The sequence below is a fragment of the Symphalangus syndactylus genome, chromosome 14 (assembly GCF_028878055.3).
Source record: "Symphalangus syndactylus isolate Jambi chromosome 14, NHGRI_mSymSyn1-v2.1_pri, whole genome shotgun sequence".
Lineage (NCBI taxonomy): Eukaryota > Metazoa > Chordata > Mammalia > Primates > Hylobatidae > Symphalangus > Symphalangus syndactylus.
This window is the reverse complement of record NC_072436.2, coordinates 34,852,616-34,869,225: the sequence shown is the minus strand read 5'-3', so window position 1 is coordinate 34,869,225 and position 16,610 is coordinate 34,852,616. Positions and strand designations below refer to the sequence as shown.

Sequence of the window (16,610 nt, the reverse complement as noted above, 5' to 3'; positions counted from 1 at the left end):
GTTAATCTTTTTGAAGGGCTTGGATGCAGAGGGGAAGGAGAAGTAAAATATTAGTTACAGGTGGTTGCTATACGGAGGGAGGGGTCAAGTCTTCCATTTATTTGGTTTGTTTGTAATGGGGAATATCTGAATAGGCTTTAAATGTGTTAGAAAGAAGCCATTGAAAAGAGAAATACCTGATGGAGTACTGCTTTATTTAAAGCTTCAGATCAAAAGCACAGAGGAGAATAACATCACTAAAAATGTCAGAATAGGGAACTACAAGCTTTGATTCCTTCACAAAGTCAGTTACTACGCTTGTAAAAGTTGTCTGTATCAACTGTCACAGAACTCTAGAATGTAGTCAAAATCTTACAACCACTACATGAATGCTTAATGAGGAAAAAACTGCTGCACCCAGTAAGAGTCCTGTGACATTTTAAATTCTTTGCTTGCCATCCTTCATGCCCTAGATGGGCAGTAGCAATAAATATGGAAGCTCATACTCTTGGGGCAGTTTGCTAGTGCCTGAAGGAACAATACAGTCCTTATTCACAAGTAATGATTTCAGTCTGTTTGGTGGCTTCCTGAAAGACTGGCAAAAGGGCTTGCCTTTGTTTAGTGTAACTCAAGAGTATTTAGGGACTGAGCTTCCTGGGTGGCATTTGCTGAAAGTATCTAAAGGTCATAGTATTGACTGCAACAGTCTCAGGCAAGGAAGAACCATCTGGAAAAGAAGTAGACAGCCTCAAAAATCTGGAAAAAAAAGACGTTGGGAAAGGGGATACATGGGGAAATAAAGACTTTTTTTTTTTTTTTTTTGAGATGGGGTATCCTTCTGTCACCAAGGCTGGAGTGCTGTGGCATGATCTCGGCTCACAGCAATCTCTGCCTCCTGGGCTCAAGCGATTCTCCCACCTCAGCCTCCTGAGTAGCTGGGACCAGAGGTGCATGCCGCATCTGGCTTTTTTTTTTTTTTTTTTTGTATTTTTGGTAGACACAGCGTGTGGCTATGTTGCTCCAGCTTTTCTCTAACTTCTGAGCTCAAGGAATCCACCTGCCTCAACCTCCTAAGTTGCTGGGATTACAGGTGTGTGCCACCATGCCCAGCTGGAGGAATAAAGGCTTTAAAATCCCTCTGTATACCAGGGAATCAAGAAGGACACGTTCATGAGCAGAATTTGATATATTCCCGGTAAAGGGCTGAGAAGATCCTAAGTCTGTCTATGGATAACCTCCAAGTGAAGGCCAAGGCAGAGTTGTAAATGGCTTGGATAAGTATTGAAGGAGGCCCCAACCCAGAGCCAATCATCAAAACACTGAAAATTGTTTTCCTTTTCTTTTTTCTAGCAGCTTAAAGAAATCTCTTTCAAAACACTTGCTGACCACTAAGCTAATGGAATACAGTCTCCAGTGATCATACCCAACAAAGAATACAGACTTTATACAAAAGTAATGTGGGAAAGTCAATAAACAAACAACAACAATGCACAACAAACAGCAACAATGAACCCTGGTGAGAGGGGAAAACTCTGATTTCCAGAGTTGACACATTGTAGCATTTAAAATATCTCATTTTAGCAAAAAATCATGAGCCACACAAAGAAAAAAGAAAGAGCCCAGCCACAGGAATATAAGAAATGAATAAAACTATGCCTGTGTAAGTCTAGGCATTAGATTTGCTAAACAAAGACTTTAAATCAACTGTTCTAAATATGCTTAAAGAGCCTAAAACAACCATGGACAAAGAACTAAGCTAGGAAAATAAAGTCTCACCAAATAGAAAATATCACTAAAAAGATAGAAATTATAAAAATGAACCAAATAGAAAGTCATGGAGGAAATGTTTAACCTGAAACCAAATATAATATTTTCTTGGTGTTTTTTTTTTTTTTTTTGAGATGGAGTCTCGCTCTGCCACCCAGGCTGGAGTGCAGTTGCATGATCTCAGCTCACTGTGACCTCCGCCTCCTGGCGCGATCTCAGCTCACCGTAATTCTCCTGCCTCAACCTCCTGAGTAATTGGGACTACAGGCGTGCACCGTCAGCCCCGGCTAACTTTTGCAGTTTTAGTAGACATGGGGTTTCATCATGTCGGCCAGGATGGTCTTAATCTCCTGACCTCATGATCTGCCCGCCTCAGCCTCCCAGAGTGCTGGGATTACAGGCGTGAGCCACCGCCACCAGCCAACATTTTCTTTTTTTTAAGACTGGTGTTAAGAGGTGAGGGGGTTACATCTATGGAGAAGGCTTAAGAACAGGGGTGCAGAATTGAGAGAGGTCACAGCTGAGAGCATAAATTTTCTCTCAGTCAAGGTCATCTACTGAGAGACGAGAATCATCTCTACAGTTTGAGGCAGGTTAAAGGAGCTCATTTGAATTAAATGGTGTTTAATATCCAGTTGACATTAAAGATCATGATTTGAGGTAGTGGGAGTCTGTGCCATTGTGATTTCCTCGGGCTTATTCATCAGCCATAAAGTAGGACCAGAGAAGGAATGTTGTCATGTTGATAAAAAATTATTGAATTCTTTATCAATAACATCTCTCAGTATTCTCTTCAATGGAATTTTACTAGTCTCAGCAGTATTGGGAAAATGTTCTTGTCCTAAAATATACATATATATGTACATTTTATATACACATATGTATACATATATACATATATGAGCTGTTTTATATACATATATAATGAATACATATATTTTTATAAAATAAATACATATATATGTATACAAAATGGCTTAGATTGAAACTTTTCTCACCAGGCATTTGTGAGAGACAGGACTAGCTGGATTTCCTAGGCCCACTAAGAATCCCTAAGCCTAGCTGGGAAGGTGACCACTTCCACCTTTAAACACAGGGCTTGCAACTTAGCTCACACCCAACCAATCAGATAGTAAGGAGAGCTCACTAAAATGCTAATTAGGCAAAAACAGGAGGTAAAGAAATAGCCAATCATCTGCTCCCTGAGAACACAGTGGGAGGGACAATGATCAGCATATAAACCCAGGCGTTCAAGCCACCAAGGCAACCCCCTTTGGGTCCCCTCCCTTTGTATGGGAGCTCTGTTTTCACTCTATTTCACTCTATTAAATCTTGCAACTGCACTCTTCTGGTCCGCGTTTGTTACTGCTCGAGCTGAGCTTTCGCTCGCCATCCACCACTGCTGTTTTGCTGCCCTCGCAGACCCACCGCTGACTTCCATTCTTCCGGATCCAGCAGCATGTCCACTGTGCTCCTGATCCAGCAAGGTGCCCATTGCCACGCCCGACTGGGCTAAAGGCTTGCCATTGTTCCTGCATGGCTAAGTGCCTGGGTTCATCCTAATGGAGCTGAACACTAGTCACTGGGTTCCACAGTTCTCTTGTGACCCACGGCTTCTAATAGAGCTATAACACTCACTGTATGGCCCAAGATTCCATTCCTTAGAATCCCTGAGGCCAAGAACACCAGGTCAGAGAACACAAGCCTTGCCACCATCTTGGAAGCAGCCTGCCACCATCTTGGAAGCGGCTCACCACCATTTGGAAGCTCTGTGCGCAAGGACCCCCGGTAACATTTGCAAGTAAGTCAAATTTGTGTTTTACTTCTAACAACTACAAGGAATCATAGGTATACATTTCTATGGCAGATTTTTTATTCTTAGTTTTATTTTGACCAGCTTTCCTATTATAGCATTTCACAAAATGGATATTCCGAAGAACTCAGTGCTGGGAATAGGTAGGTAATGGAAGGTTGCATACTATATACCCCTTCTTTGACAGCCACAAATTACCTTAATATAGTACATTACCTAGAGTGTTCTCGGGTGATCAATAATTTATTTTTAAAGAAAGCATCTCTCATATTTTGTTACTACAAAACATGTCGCACAACAGTACTCTGTGAAATAACAGTTTGAAAAATTCTGCCTTAAGTCATTTATTTTCTTTTCTTGTATTTTGTATGTTTTCTTAAACTTCCTTGAAACCTATGTCATTTGAGGAAGGGCAAGGACACCAGCTGGTCTCTGTCTCACATGTCTGTGTAAAGAGGGTCCAACAACAGGCTTTGTGTGAGCAACAAGGCTGTTTATTTCACCTGGGTGCAGGCAGGCTGAGTCCAAAAAGAGTCAGCAAAGGGTGATGGGATTATCATTATTTCTTAAAGGTTTTGGGATAGGCAGTGGAGTTAGGAACAATGTTTTGCGGGCAGGGGGTGGTTCTCACAAAGTACATTCTCAAGGGTGGGGAGAATTACAAAGAACCTTCTTAAGGGTGGGGGAGATTAAAAAGAAACTTCTTAAACACACCAAATCGTAAAGACCATCGAGGCTAGGAAGAAACTATAGCAACTAATGAGCAAAATAACCAACTAACATCATAATGACAGGATCAGATTCACACATAACAATATTCACGTTAAATGTAAATGGGCTAAATGCTCCAATCAAAAGACACAGACTGGCAAACTGGATAAGGAGTCAGGACCCATCAGTGTGCTGTATTCAGGAAACCCATCTCACGTGCAGAGACACACACAGACTCAAAATAAAGGGATGGAGGAAGATCTATCAAGCAACTGGAAAACAAAAAAAGGCAAGGGTTGCAATCCTAGTCTCTGATAAAATAGACTTTAAACCAGCAAAGATCAAAAGAGACAAAGAAGGCCATTACATAATGGTAAAGGGATCAATTCAACAAGAAGAGCTAACTATCCTAAATATATATGCACCCAACACAGGAGCACCCAGATTCATAAAGCAAGTCCTCAGTGACCTACAAAGGGACTTAAACTCCCACACAATAATAATGGGAGATTTTAACACCCCACTGTCAACATTAGACAGATCATCGAGACAGAAAGTTAACAAGGATATCCAGGAATTGAACTCAGCTCTATATAAAGTGGACCTAATAGACATCAACAGAACTCTCCACCCCAAGTCAACAGAATATACATTTTTTTCAGCACCACACCACACCTATTCCAAAATTGACCACATAGTTGGAAGTAAAGCTCTCCTCAGCAAATGTAAAAGAACAGAAATTATAACAAACTGTCTCTCAGACCACAGTGCAATCAAACTAGAACTCAGGATTAAGAAACTCACTCAAAACCACTCAACTACATGGAAACTGAACAACCTGCTCCTGAATGACTATTGGATACATAATGAAATGAAGGCAGAAATAAAGATGTTCTTTGAAACCAACAAGAACAAAGACACAACATACCAGAATCTCTGGGACACGTTCAAAGCAGTGTGTAGAGGGAAATTTATAGCACTAAATGCCCACAAGAGAAAGCAGGAAAGATCCAAAATTGACACCCTAACATCACAATTAAAAGAACTAGAAAAGCAAGAGCAAACACATTCAAAAGCTAGCAGAAGGCTAGAAATAACTAAAATCAGAGCAGAACTGAAGGAAATAGAGACACAAAAAACCCTTCAAAAAATTAATGAATCCAGGAGCTGGTTTTTTGAAAAGATCAACAAAATTGATAGACCGCTAGCAAGACTAATAAAGAAGAAAAGAGAGAAGAATCAAATAGATGCAATAAAAAACGAAAAAGGGGATATCACCACCGATCCCACAGAAATACAATCTACCATCAGAGAATACTACAAACACCTCTATGCAAATAAACTAGAAAATCTAGAAGAAATGGATAAATTCCTCGACAAATACACCCTCCCTAGACTAAACCAGGAAGAAGTTGAATCTCTGAATAGACCAATAACAGGTTCTGAAATTGTGGCAATAATCAATAGCTTACCAACCAAAAAGAGTCCAGGACCTGATGGATTCACAGCTGAATTCTACCAGAGGTACAAGGAGGAACTGGTACCATTCCTTCTGAAACTATTCCAATCGATAGAAAAAGAGGGAATCCTCCCTAACACATTTTATGAAGCCAGCATCGTCCTGATACCAAAACCTGGCAGAGACATAACCAAAAAAGAGAATTTCAGACCAATATCCTTGATGAACATTGATGCAAAAATCCTCAATAAAATACTGGCAAACTGAATCCAGCAGCACATCAAAAAGCTTATCTACCATGATCAAGTGGGCTTCATCCCTGGGATGCAAGGCTGGTTCAACATACGCAAATCAATAAATGTAATCCAGCATATAAACAGAACCAAAGACAAAAACCACATGATTATCTCAATAGATGCAGAAAAGGCCTTTGACAAAATTCAACAACCCTTCATGCTAAAAACTCTCAATAAATTAGGTATTGATGGGACGTATCGCAAAATAATAAGAGCTATCTACGACAAACCCACAGTCAATATCATACTGAATGGGCAAAAACTGGAAGCATTCCCTCTGAAAACTGGCACAAGACAGGGATGCCCTCTCTCACCGCTCCTATTCAACATAGTGCTGGAAGTTCTGGCCAGAGCAATCAGGCAGGAGAAGGAAATAAAGGGTATTCAATTAGGAAAAGAGGAAGTCAAATTGTCCCTGTTTGCAGATGACATGATTGTATATCTAGAAAACCCCATTGTCTCAGCCCAAAATCTCCTTAATCTGATTAGCAACTTCAGCAAAGTCTCAGGATACAAAATTAATGTACAAAAATCACAAGCATTCTTGTACACCAATAACAGACAAACAGAGAGCCAAATCATGAGTGAACTCCCATTCACAATTGCTTCAAAGAGAATAAAATACCTAGGAATCCAACTTACAAGGGATGTGAAGGACCTCTTCAAGGAGAACTACAAACCACTGCTCAATGAAATAAAAGAGGATACAAACAAATGGAAGAACATTCCATGCTCATGGGTTGGAAGAATCAATATCGTGAAAATGGCCATACTGCCCAAGGTAATTTATAGGTTCAATGCCATCCCCATCAAGCTACCAATGACTTTCTTCACAGAATTGGAAAAAACTACTTTAAAGTTCATATGGAACCAAAAAAGAGCCCGCATCGCCAAGTCAATCCTAAGCCAAAAGAACAAAGCTGGAGGCATCACGTTACCTGACTTTAAACTATACTACAAGGCTACAGTAACCAAAACAGCATGGTACTTGTACCACAACAGAGACATAGATCAATGGAATAGAACAGAGCCCTGAGAAATGATGCCACATATCTACAACTATCTGATCTTTGACAAACCTGACAAAAACAAGAAATGGGGAAAGGATTCCCTATTTAATAAATGGTGCTGGGAAAACTGGCTAGCCATATAGAAAGCTGAAACTGGGAGGAGCCAAGATGGCCGAATAGGAACAGCTCCGGTCTCCAGCTCCCAGCCCCAGCGACACAGAAGACGGGTGATATCTGCATTTCTGCTTGAGGTACCGGTTTCATCTCACTAGGGAGTGCCTAACAGTGGGTGCAGGACAGTCGGTGAAGCGCACTGTGAGCGAGCTGAAGCAGGGCGAGGCATTGCCTCACTCGGGAAGCGCAAGGGGTCAGGGAGTTCCCTTTCCTAGTCAAAGAAAGGGGAAACAGACGGCACCTGGAATATCCGGTCAGTCCCATCCTAATACTGCGCTTTTCCAACGGGCCTGGAAAACGGCACACTAGGAGATTGTATCCCGCACCTGGCTCGGAGGGTCCTATGCCCACGGAGTCTCGCTGATTGCTAGCACAGCAGTCTGAGATCAAGCTGCAAGGCGGCAGCGAGGCTGGGGGAGGGGCGCCCGCCATTGCCCAGGCTTGCTTAGGTAAACAAAGCAGCCAGGAAGCTCGAACTGGGTGGAGCCCACCACAGCTCAAGGAGGCCTGCCTGCCTCTGTGGGCTCCACCTCTGGGGGCAGGGCACAGGCAAACAAAAACTCAGCAAGAACCTCCACAGACTTAAATGTCCTTGTCTGACTGACAGCTTTGAAGAGAGTAGTGGTTCTCCCAGCACGCAGCTGGAGATCTGAGAACAGACAGACTGCCTCCTAAAGTGGATCCCTCACCCCTGAGCAGCCTAACTGGGAGGCACCCCCCAAGTAGGGACAGACTGACACCTCATCCAGCTGGGTACTCCTCTGAGACAAAACTTTCAGAGGAACTATCAGACAGCTGAATTTGTGGTCTCACGAAAATCCGCTGTTCTGCAGCCACCGCTGCTGACACCCAGCCAAACAGGGTCTGGAGTGGACCTCTAGTAAACTCCAACAGACCTGCAGCTGAGGGTCCTGTCTGGTAGAAGGAAAACTAACAAACAGAAAGGACATCCACACCAAAAACCCATCTGTACATCACCATCATCAAAGACAAAAAGTAGATAAAACCACAAAGATGGGGAAAAAACAGAGCAAAAAAACTGGAAACTCTAAAAAACAGAGCACCTCTCCTCCTCCAAAGGAACGCAGTTCCTCACCAGCAACGGAACAAAGCTGGATGGAGGATGACTTTGACGAGTTGAGAGAAGAAGGCTTCAGACGATCAAACTACTCTGAGCTACAGGAGGAAATTCAAAACAATAGCAAAGAAGTTAAAAACTTTGAAAAAAAATTAGAAGAATGGATAACTAGAATAACCAATGGAGAGAAGGGCTTAAAGGAGCTGATGGAGCTGAAAGCCAAGTTTCAAGAACTACGCGAAGATTGCAGAAGCCTCAGTAGCAGATGCGATCAACTGGAAGAAAGGGTATCGCTGATGGAAGATGAAATGAATGAAATGAAGAGAGAAGGGAAGTTTAGAGAAAAAAGAATAAAAAGAAATGAACAAAGCCTCCAAGAAATTTGGGACTATGTGAAAAGACCAAACCTACGTCTGATTGGTGTACCCGAAAATGATGGGGAGAATGGAACCAAGTTGGAAAACACTCTGCAAGATATTATCCAGGAGAACTTCCCCAATCTAGCAAGGCAGGCCAGCATTCAGATTCAGGAAATACAGAGAACGCCACAAAGATACTCCTCGAGAAGGGCAACTCCAAGACACATAATTGTCAGATTCACCAAAGTTGAAATGAAGGAAAAAATGTTAAGGGCAGCCAGAGAGAAAGGTCGGGTTACCCACAAAGGGAAGCCCATCAGACTAACAGCTGATCTCTCAGCAGAAACTCTACAAGCCAGAAGAGAGTGGGGGCCGATATTCAACATTCTTAAAGAAAAGAATTTTCAACCCAGAATTTCCTATCCCGCCAAACTAAGCTTCATAAGTGAAGGAGAAATAAAATACTTTACAGACAAGCAAACGCTGAGTGATTTTGTCACCACCAGGCCTGCCCTAAAAGAGCTCCTGAAGGAAGCACTAAACATGGAAAGGAACAACCGGTACCAGCCACTGCAAAGAAACTTCTTAAGGGTGGGGGAGATTACAAAGTACATTGATCAGGGTGGGGCAGAAACAAATCACAATGGTGGAATGTCATCAGTTAAGGCTATTTTCACTTCTTTTGTGGATCTTCAGTTGCTTCAGGCCATCTGGATGTATACGTGCAGGTCAGAGGCGATATGATGGCTTAGCTTGGGCTCAGAGGCCTGACAGTCTCTAGCTGGAGAGAGGAGGTGTTGTCACTTGATTCTAATAGGTTTGTTCAAACCTTAAAAGCAGTACACCTGATTTTCAGCAACACTTTCTCTTTCCCCTCAATGCTTTCTAAGTAGTATTTTTCCAGTTTTATTTTTTGTTTAATGGAAAATAAATGAGGAAACACAAATGACTTATAGGTTGAAGACTGATTGCCTAGAAAACACCGGCTGAAATTTAGACAATAACAACAAAAACCAAAAACCAAAAGAGAATAAACAAAGTAAAACAAACAAATCCCTTTTATGTCAGCTTCTCCTAGAAAGAAAACTGAAACATTATAGAAAAATATAAAGTTGCAAATATTATTCTTTCTGAAGGAAAACAGTTAGTAGTTGCCTGACTTAAGAAAAAAACTCCTATTCCAGAATAAATATACAGACGTATATACATTTAATAAATAATTTAAGAAATTAGAAATAATAAGAAAACAATGTTCGATCTCTAACTTATATCATCATCCTCCTTAAAATGCATTTTACCGACTTTCTAGATAAAAGATAGCTACATTGTAGTTTTTAAGAGTTACATATAATGCTATTGGAGGAAAAAAACCCCAGAATTAACCACACTTCTCTTAAAAACTTGGCATATTTTGATGAATGTGTGTGTGTGTATATATGTATATATGTATATGTATATACGTGTATATGTGTATATATGTATATGTATATATGTATATGTATATATGTATATATGTATATGTATATATGTATATATGTATATATATATGTATATAAGTATATGTATATATGTATATATGTATATGTGTATATATATGTGTATATATGTATGTGTATATATGTGTGTATATATGTATATGTGTATATATATGTATATGTGTATATATGTATATGTGTGTATATATGTATATGTGTATATATATGTATATAGGTATATATATGTGTGTGTGTGTGTGTATATATATATATGGTAAATTCCCAGCAAAGGTTTCCTGTCAGAAAGTATGATCAGATATGTGCATAGGCAACAAAAGAAAAAACAGACAAATGGGATTGCATCAAACTAAAAAACTTACGCACAGCAAAAGAAACAATCAGTGAAGTGAAGAGACAATCTACAAAGTGGGAGAAGATATTTAGGAACCATACATTTGATAAAGGGTTAAAATTCAAAATACATTCAATTCAAACAACTCAAAAGCAAGAAAACAAATAAACTGATTTAAAAATGGGCAAAGAACCTGAAAATAAATTTCCCAAAACATACCAATGGCTCATAGGTATGTGAAAAAAAGTGCTGAACATAATCACCAGGCAAATGCAAATTAAGACCACAATGAGATGTCACCTCACAGCTGTTAGGATTGCTATTATCAAAGAGACAAGAGATAACAAATATTTCTGAGGATGTGGAGAAAAGGTAACCCTTGTAACACAGTTCGTAAGAATGTAAATTAGCATAAAAACTATGAAAAAAAGTATGGAGGTTCCTCAAAAAATTAAAAATAAAACTACCATATGATCTGGCAATTTAACTTGTAGGTATATATCTAAAGAAAATGAAATCTGAATGTGAAAGACATATAGTATCTGCACTACTATGTCTATTGTAGCATTATTCACAAAAACCAAAATACAGAATCAACCTATGTGCCTATCAATGGATGAGTGGAAAAAGAAATGTGATATTTATACATAATGGAATGGTATTAAGTATTAAAAAATAAAGAAATCCTATTATTTGTGATGAGATGATGTGGATGATCCCAGAGGACATTATGCTAAGTGAAGTAAACCAGACACAGAAAGACAAACACTGTATAATCTCATCACTTACGGAGATTATGGAATCTAAAAAAAGTCATAGAAGCAGAGAGTAGTAGAATGTTACCGGGGCTGGGTGGGGATTGAGAAGTGGGTGAGTGTTGGTCAAAGGAAGCAAAATTTCAGTTAGGTAGAAAGAATAATTCCAAAGATCTATCGCAGAGCATGGTGATTACAGTTAATAACTGTATTGTATACTGTACTTGGAAATCAGTAAGAGAGTAGATTTTAAATGTTCTCACCACAATAAATGGTAAGTATGTGAGGTAATACATATTATAATGAGCTTGATTGAGCCATTGCACAATGTATACATATATTAAAACCTCATGTTCTACACTGTAAATATATACAAGTTTTATTGGTCTATTAAAAAATAATGAAATAAAGTAGATGGAGAATTGGTTAAAAAAAATAAAACCTCATGCAAAAAAAATTTTATCAGACTCTAAAAATTGTACTCCTAAAAGGCTGCACCCATTTATATACCAACAAAAATATATGAGAGTGCCAACTCTTCTTGTCATCACATTTTCAGGCAGGCATGAAACCAGCAAGCATTCAGCAAAGATGTTGAAAGTGTCAAGAAAGCAGGGCACAGGAGAAGAGACTGATTAGGCAGGGCTGCTGATTCTCATGTAAAAAAGTGAAAATTAACTAATTTGCATTGAAGCTTAAATGAATTCTGGTCAGTTCTACTTAACCTTCCCAGTGTACTTATATTTCAGGAGAAAATTATTTTAACATGATGTTTTTTCTAATTTTGGGATTTTAGGTGGTGTAGGAAATTATTAAATACAGCCAAAATTGAAAACACAGAGTTGTCAGGATCTTTTATTCACAGGGTTTAAGGCTCTACCACATTCATCTGGCAAAAATTCCCTTCCCTGGTCTAATACTTTCCCCTGTTTTGAAAGGCAAGTATTTTCAAAAAGGGAAAAAGAGGCCAGGTGAGGTGGCTTACACCTGTAATCCCAGCACTTTGGGAGGCCGAGGTGGGCGGATCACCTGAGGTCAGGAGTTTGAGACCAGCCTGGCCAACATGGTGAAACCCCGTCTCTACTAAAAATACAAAAACTAGCCCAGCATGGTGGCAGGCAGCTGTAATCCCAGCTACTCCAGAGGCTGAAGCAGGAGAACCACTTGAACCCAGGAGACAGAGGTTGCAGTGAGTGGAGATCACACCTTTGCATTCCAGCCTGGGCAAGCAAGACTCCGTCTCAAAAAGAAAAAAAAAAAAGAGTATCAGTGATTTATACTGTAGAGCACATTAGTTGGCCACTTTGTCTCCTAACAAGTTTTGACAAATATATCAGAAAAAGAAAGCTCCATTATGTGTATATGGGGGTGGGTGGGGGAGGGTAGGGAGGTGCAGAAAAGAAAAAAGGGTATTCTATTCCTGCTTTTTACTGCTTTAAGAAAGAGACTGGATTGACCTTGGAGCAATCATTTTGGGGCAAGAGAAGGCATTATACAGCCAGGAGACAGCCTATGGGGGATGAGAGCTGCCTCAAAAATGAAGTTGAGGCAGTTGGGTTTCACAGTACAGGATTATGAAAACCACTCAAAGAGAAGCACACAGACTTTATGAATACACAAGTGCTTCCAGAGCTCATACTACTGCCCAGTCTTTTTTCTTCTCTTTCTTCCTTCCTTTCTTCACCTCTTCCTCTCTCTCTTTGTTAATTAGTTAAATCCTATCTGCACAATAACACATTTCCCCAGAGCAAGAGGCCAGAAACAGGCCCTCTAACTCCTCTTCTCCAAGTCGTAAGGATGTAAGTTTGTCCCTCTAACTGCTTTCTACTCTACTGATTTCCACTTCAAATGCTCTTTCTACATCCCAGCTATAATATGTATATATTGGCTTGAAATCCTCAAATTACTTCCACTTTTTCTTTTCTTGACTTCTGAGAAATGGTTCTTCCCTTATTTTATTCATGAGATTCTAGTGGGCCATTTCATATGCCTACATAACTCTACTTCCTTATCTCAATTTTATTTATGTAAAGGGTGCATATGAATTGAGGTGGGCCAAGCAGAGTTCTTCTCTGAGACTTTTTCAGACTGGACTACTAAGGACATACTTGCACTGGAGCAATGGGAGGGTCCAAAACGCTAAAGACTGAACATTTCACCTGAATCATTCAAGTAAAGATTTTGTGTCAAAGAAACAAGATCTAGTTTTTCCTCCTGCCATTTTTCAATGGAGGTTAGGAATCTTATTGTAGAGGTCAAGTCAATATGATAGAAATAAATAGGTCATACCTTCATTGAACATCCGAGCATAGCAAAAGTCAAACTTCCAGCCCATAACAGCATCATGTAATCGAATAATTCTGACTCATGGTGATATAAACATTCTAAATTCTCAAAAGAGGCATTGCAAATGTTCATTAAAAATATAGGCATAAACAAGCTAGATGTTCTTCCTTAGCAAAATCTCAAACAGCCATGAATACCAGTGAAAATAAAGGGGAAAAAAAAGAAACAACTTTCATAAAGTAACCTTTAGGAAATTCACTTTTGATGGATGATACTGATTCCGAGTGGAAGGTTATTTTGGAGTTTAAAGTTTGGGTTTTATTTTTTTTTCCCCTGAATTTGTATTCTTTTAAGATAGTTTAAGATTGAAGTCTTGGAAAATGCTTCCCAAGGTCACAATCTATCTTTGAGGGGGCATCTTCCATGAAGCCATGAGTTTAGGGAACAAAATAAAAATCTATTTGTCTCAAGAAAAATATAATAGGCAGGTATTATTTGGTGAATGTGATTCGTGGCAACTGAAAGCTTGAACTGTGAATCTTTATTTCATAAATCATAACATTAAATCTATGACATGGTGATTGGTACTAATGATAAAATTCTTCTAAATTACAGCAGATCTTAATTTTGGCTCTTCAGGACAAGGATTACAGAAATACTATGTTTTCCCTGTAGTTTTGTAATACCTGTGACATATAGAAGTCAAAATCATTGACTCCTTAGAATCTCATAGATGAAAATGTTGAAAAACACTGAGAATAAACTTTGGAAGTCACATCACCTGTAGCATTTCCAAAATTGAGATTTTTACTCCTATTTTCATTGATGTATGTATTCATTTATTTAACTCAGATTTGTTGAGCTCCACATACATGGTAAACAGCAAGCTAGACGCAGCACCAGCATGCTGGCCATCACTCTGATGGTCCTTATTCCAGAGCTCTGTCCTCTCTCTTTTCTTCACATGGTTCGCAGTGGTGCATTTGAATCCACCTCAGTCACTCATGCTCCAAATAACAAGCAACCGGAAGATGAACTCTCTCTTTATTTACATTATGTTTTTAGAGGGGCTGAAACATTTATTCCCATGAAATAAAGGAAAAACAAAACAAAACAATGGAGGGACAGATAAATCTATATAAAGCAGGATTCATTTCTTTATACTGCACCAGATACAAAATATTCGGCTTGAAAGATGATCTCATTTTTAATTTATAACTTTTCTAATTCTTTGTCATTGATTTCATGAATAAAATATTTTGACAAAATTAATGAAAATAAAACACTTTAATGAGTAACCACAGGTTTTCTTTGTTTACATGCTATTCTCAGGTTCTTTATTCTTTCCACATTAAAGTACATGAGTGATTAATTTTCTCATATACATTTAATGTGTTTTTTTCAAATTAGAAGTAACTTAAATACTATAGAGAATTTGTTGAGAAGATTAATTGCTTTTCATTTCAAAAGCATTGTTCTGGCATTTCGTACGTATGGTATTAATACAGAAGGAGTTTTTTTGTTTTCCTTGTTTTTGCTCTGTTTATAATACTGCTAATTATTCACTCAGCTTATCAGTCACACATTCATTGCTCTTAAATTTCTGCTTGTGTGCTCTGGAAAAGTAAAATATGAGATAAAATAATATATCAGCTAAGCCCAATATACAAAGAACTAATCCAGAAAGATTCTATGTATTCTCTTAAAATGTCTTATGTTATTAAGGTTAAATTCTCAGCCTGATGCACACCAAGTTATAATCCTTCCTGGATACAATGTAACTCCCTAAAGGAAGGATACAAAAGTGATAATCGTACTGTTTCTTCATTGTCTAAAATTCAAATTCATGCAAAAAGCATAATAGTGGAAAGAAATTCAGAAAATTATATAGTGTAAGCAAATAGGGAAACTGGAATTTGCAAAAGTAGGTGGGAGGTTTTTAATGTTAGTTATTAACAGTGTAATATATAGGCCATACTTTATCTGGAAGACAACAGTCGACCTTTGAATGTTAAATTAGATTGACTCTGAGCAATTACTATATGCTAGGTGTTATGGGAAGATGAAGACAGTGTTTGTTCCCTAGTTCTGTATTTCCACAGTATCCCTGGTCTGGCCACAACTCCCATTTTAGTCACTGTGCCTTCCCAGGCTAAGGCTCCCAGTTTGTGAATTCTTCAACTTGCCTTCTCCACCCTGATCCCCCTAATAAAATATGCAGATCCATATATCATGCTGTTGGTGTTATTTTATTGTTATGCTAAGCTGTTGAATTCCAATACCTAAATTGGTTTACATGCTATTGCTAATATGCCGCCCTTTGCAGTCAGTGCATAGGAGTTTAAGGTCATAAAATGGGTAAAGTCAGAAAAAGTTTTCCCTATGAGAACACAGACAAACAAACAACAAAACAAAGACAAGTCATAAAACAACATTCCTGACTGGAAAGTATATATATATTTTTTTTTTGAAATGGAGTCTCCCTCTGTCGCCCAGGCTGGAGTGCAGTGGTGCGATCTCGGCTCACTGCCAGCTCCGTCTCCTGGGTTCATGCCATTCTCCTGCCTTAGCCTCCCAAGTAGCTGGCACTACAGGTGCCCGCCACCACACCCGGCTAATTTTTTGTATTTTTTAGTAGAGACGGGGCTTCACCGTGTTAGCCAGGATGGTCTTGATCTCCTGACCTCGTGATCTGCCCGCCTTGGCCTCCCAAAGTGCTGGGATAACAGGTGTGAGCCACTGTGCCTGGCCAGGGAGTATTTTCATCTTAAGAGAGGACTTGATGAAATAACTTCTTAATTTCAAACCAAGACTTAATCTAATGGCTAGAATTCAGGCAACCCTGCTGTTAAATGTAGAATACTCATCAGAAGGAGCAGATATAGTGTTACATGTTTTTAGGTAACTGCTTATTTCATCTATTTTTTTTTTTTTTTTTTTTTTTTGAGACGGAGTCTCACTCTGTCGCCCAGGCTGGAGTGCAGTGGCGCAATCTCGGCTCACTGCAAGCTCCACCTCCCGGGTTCACGCCATTCTCCTGCCTCAGCCTCTCCAAGTAGCTGGGACTACAGGCGCCCGCCACCATGCCTGGCTAAT

At 39.2% G+C, this 16,610-nt stretch overlaps 1 long non-coding RNA gene across 4 annotated transcripts in view; it reads left to right on the top strand.

Annotated features, from left to right (window-relative positions):
• The first annotated feature begins 3,475 nt into the window (after positions 1-3,475).
• Positions 3,476-16,610, top strand: part of LOC134732325 (uncharacterized) — an 87,911-nt gene continuing 74,776 nt past the window's right edge. For all 4 annotated transcript variants that reach the window (XR_010115365.1, XR_010115366.1, XR_010115364.1 and 1 more), the window contains exon 1: positions 3,476-3,547. This is a non-coding gene — a long non-coding RNA (uncharacterized lncRNA). The remainder of the gene's footprint in view (positions 3,548-16,610) is intronic.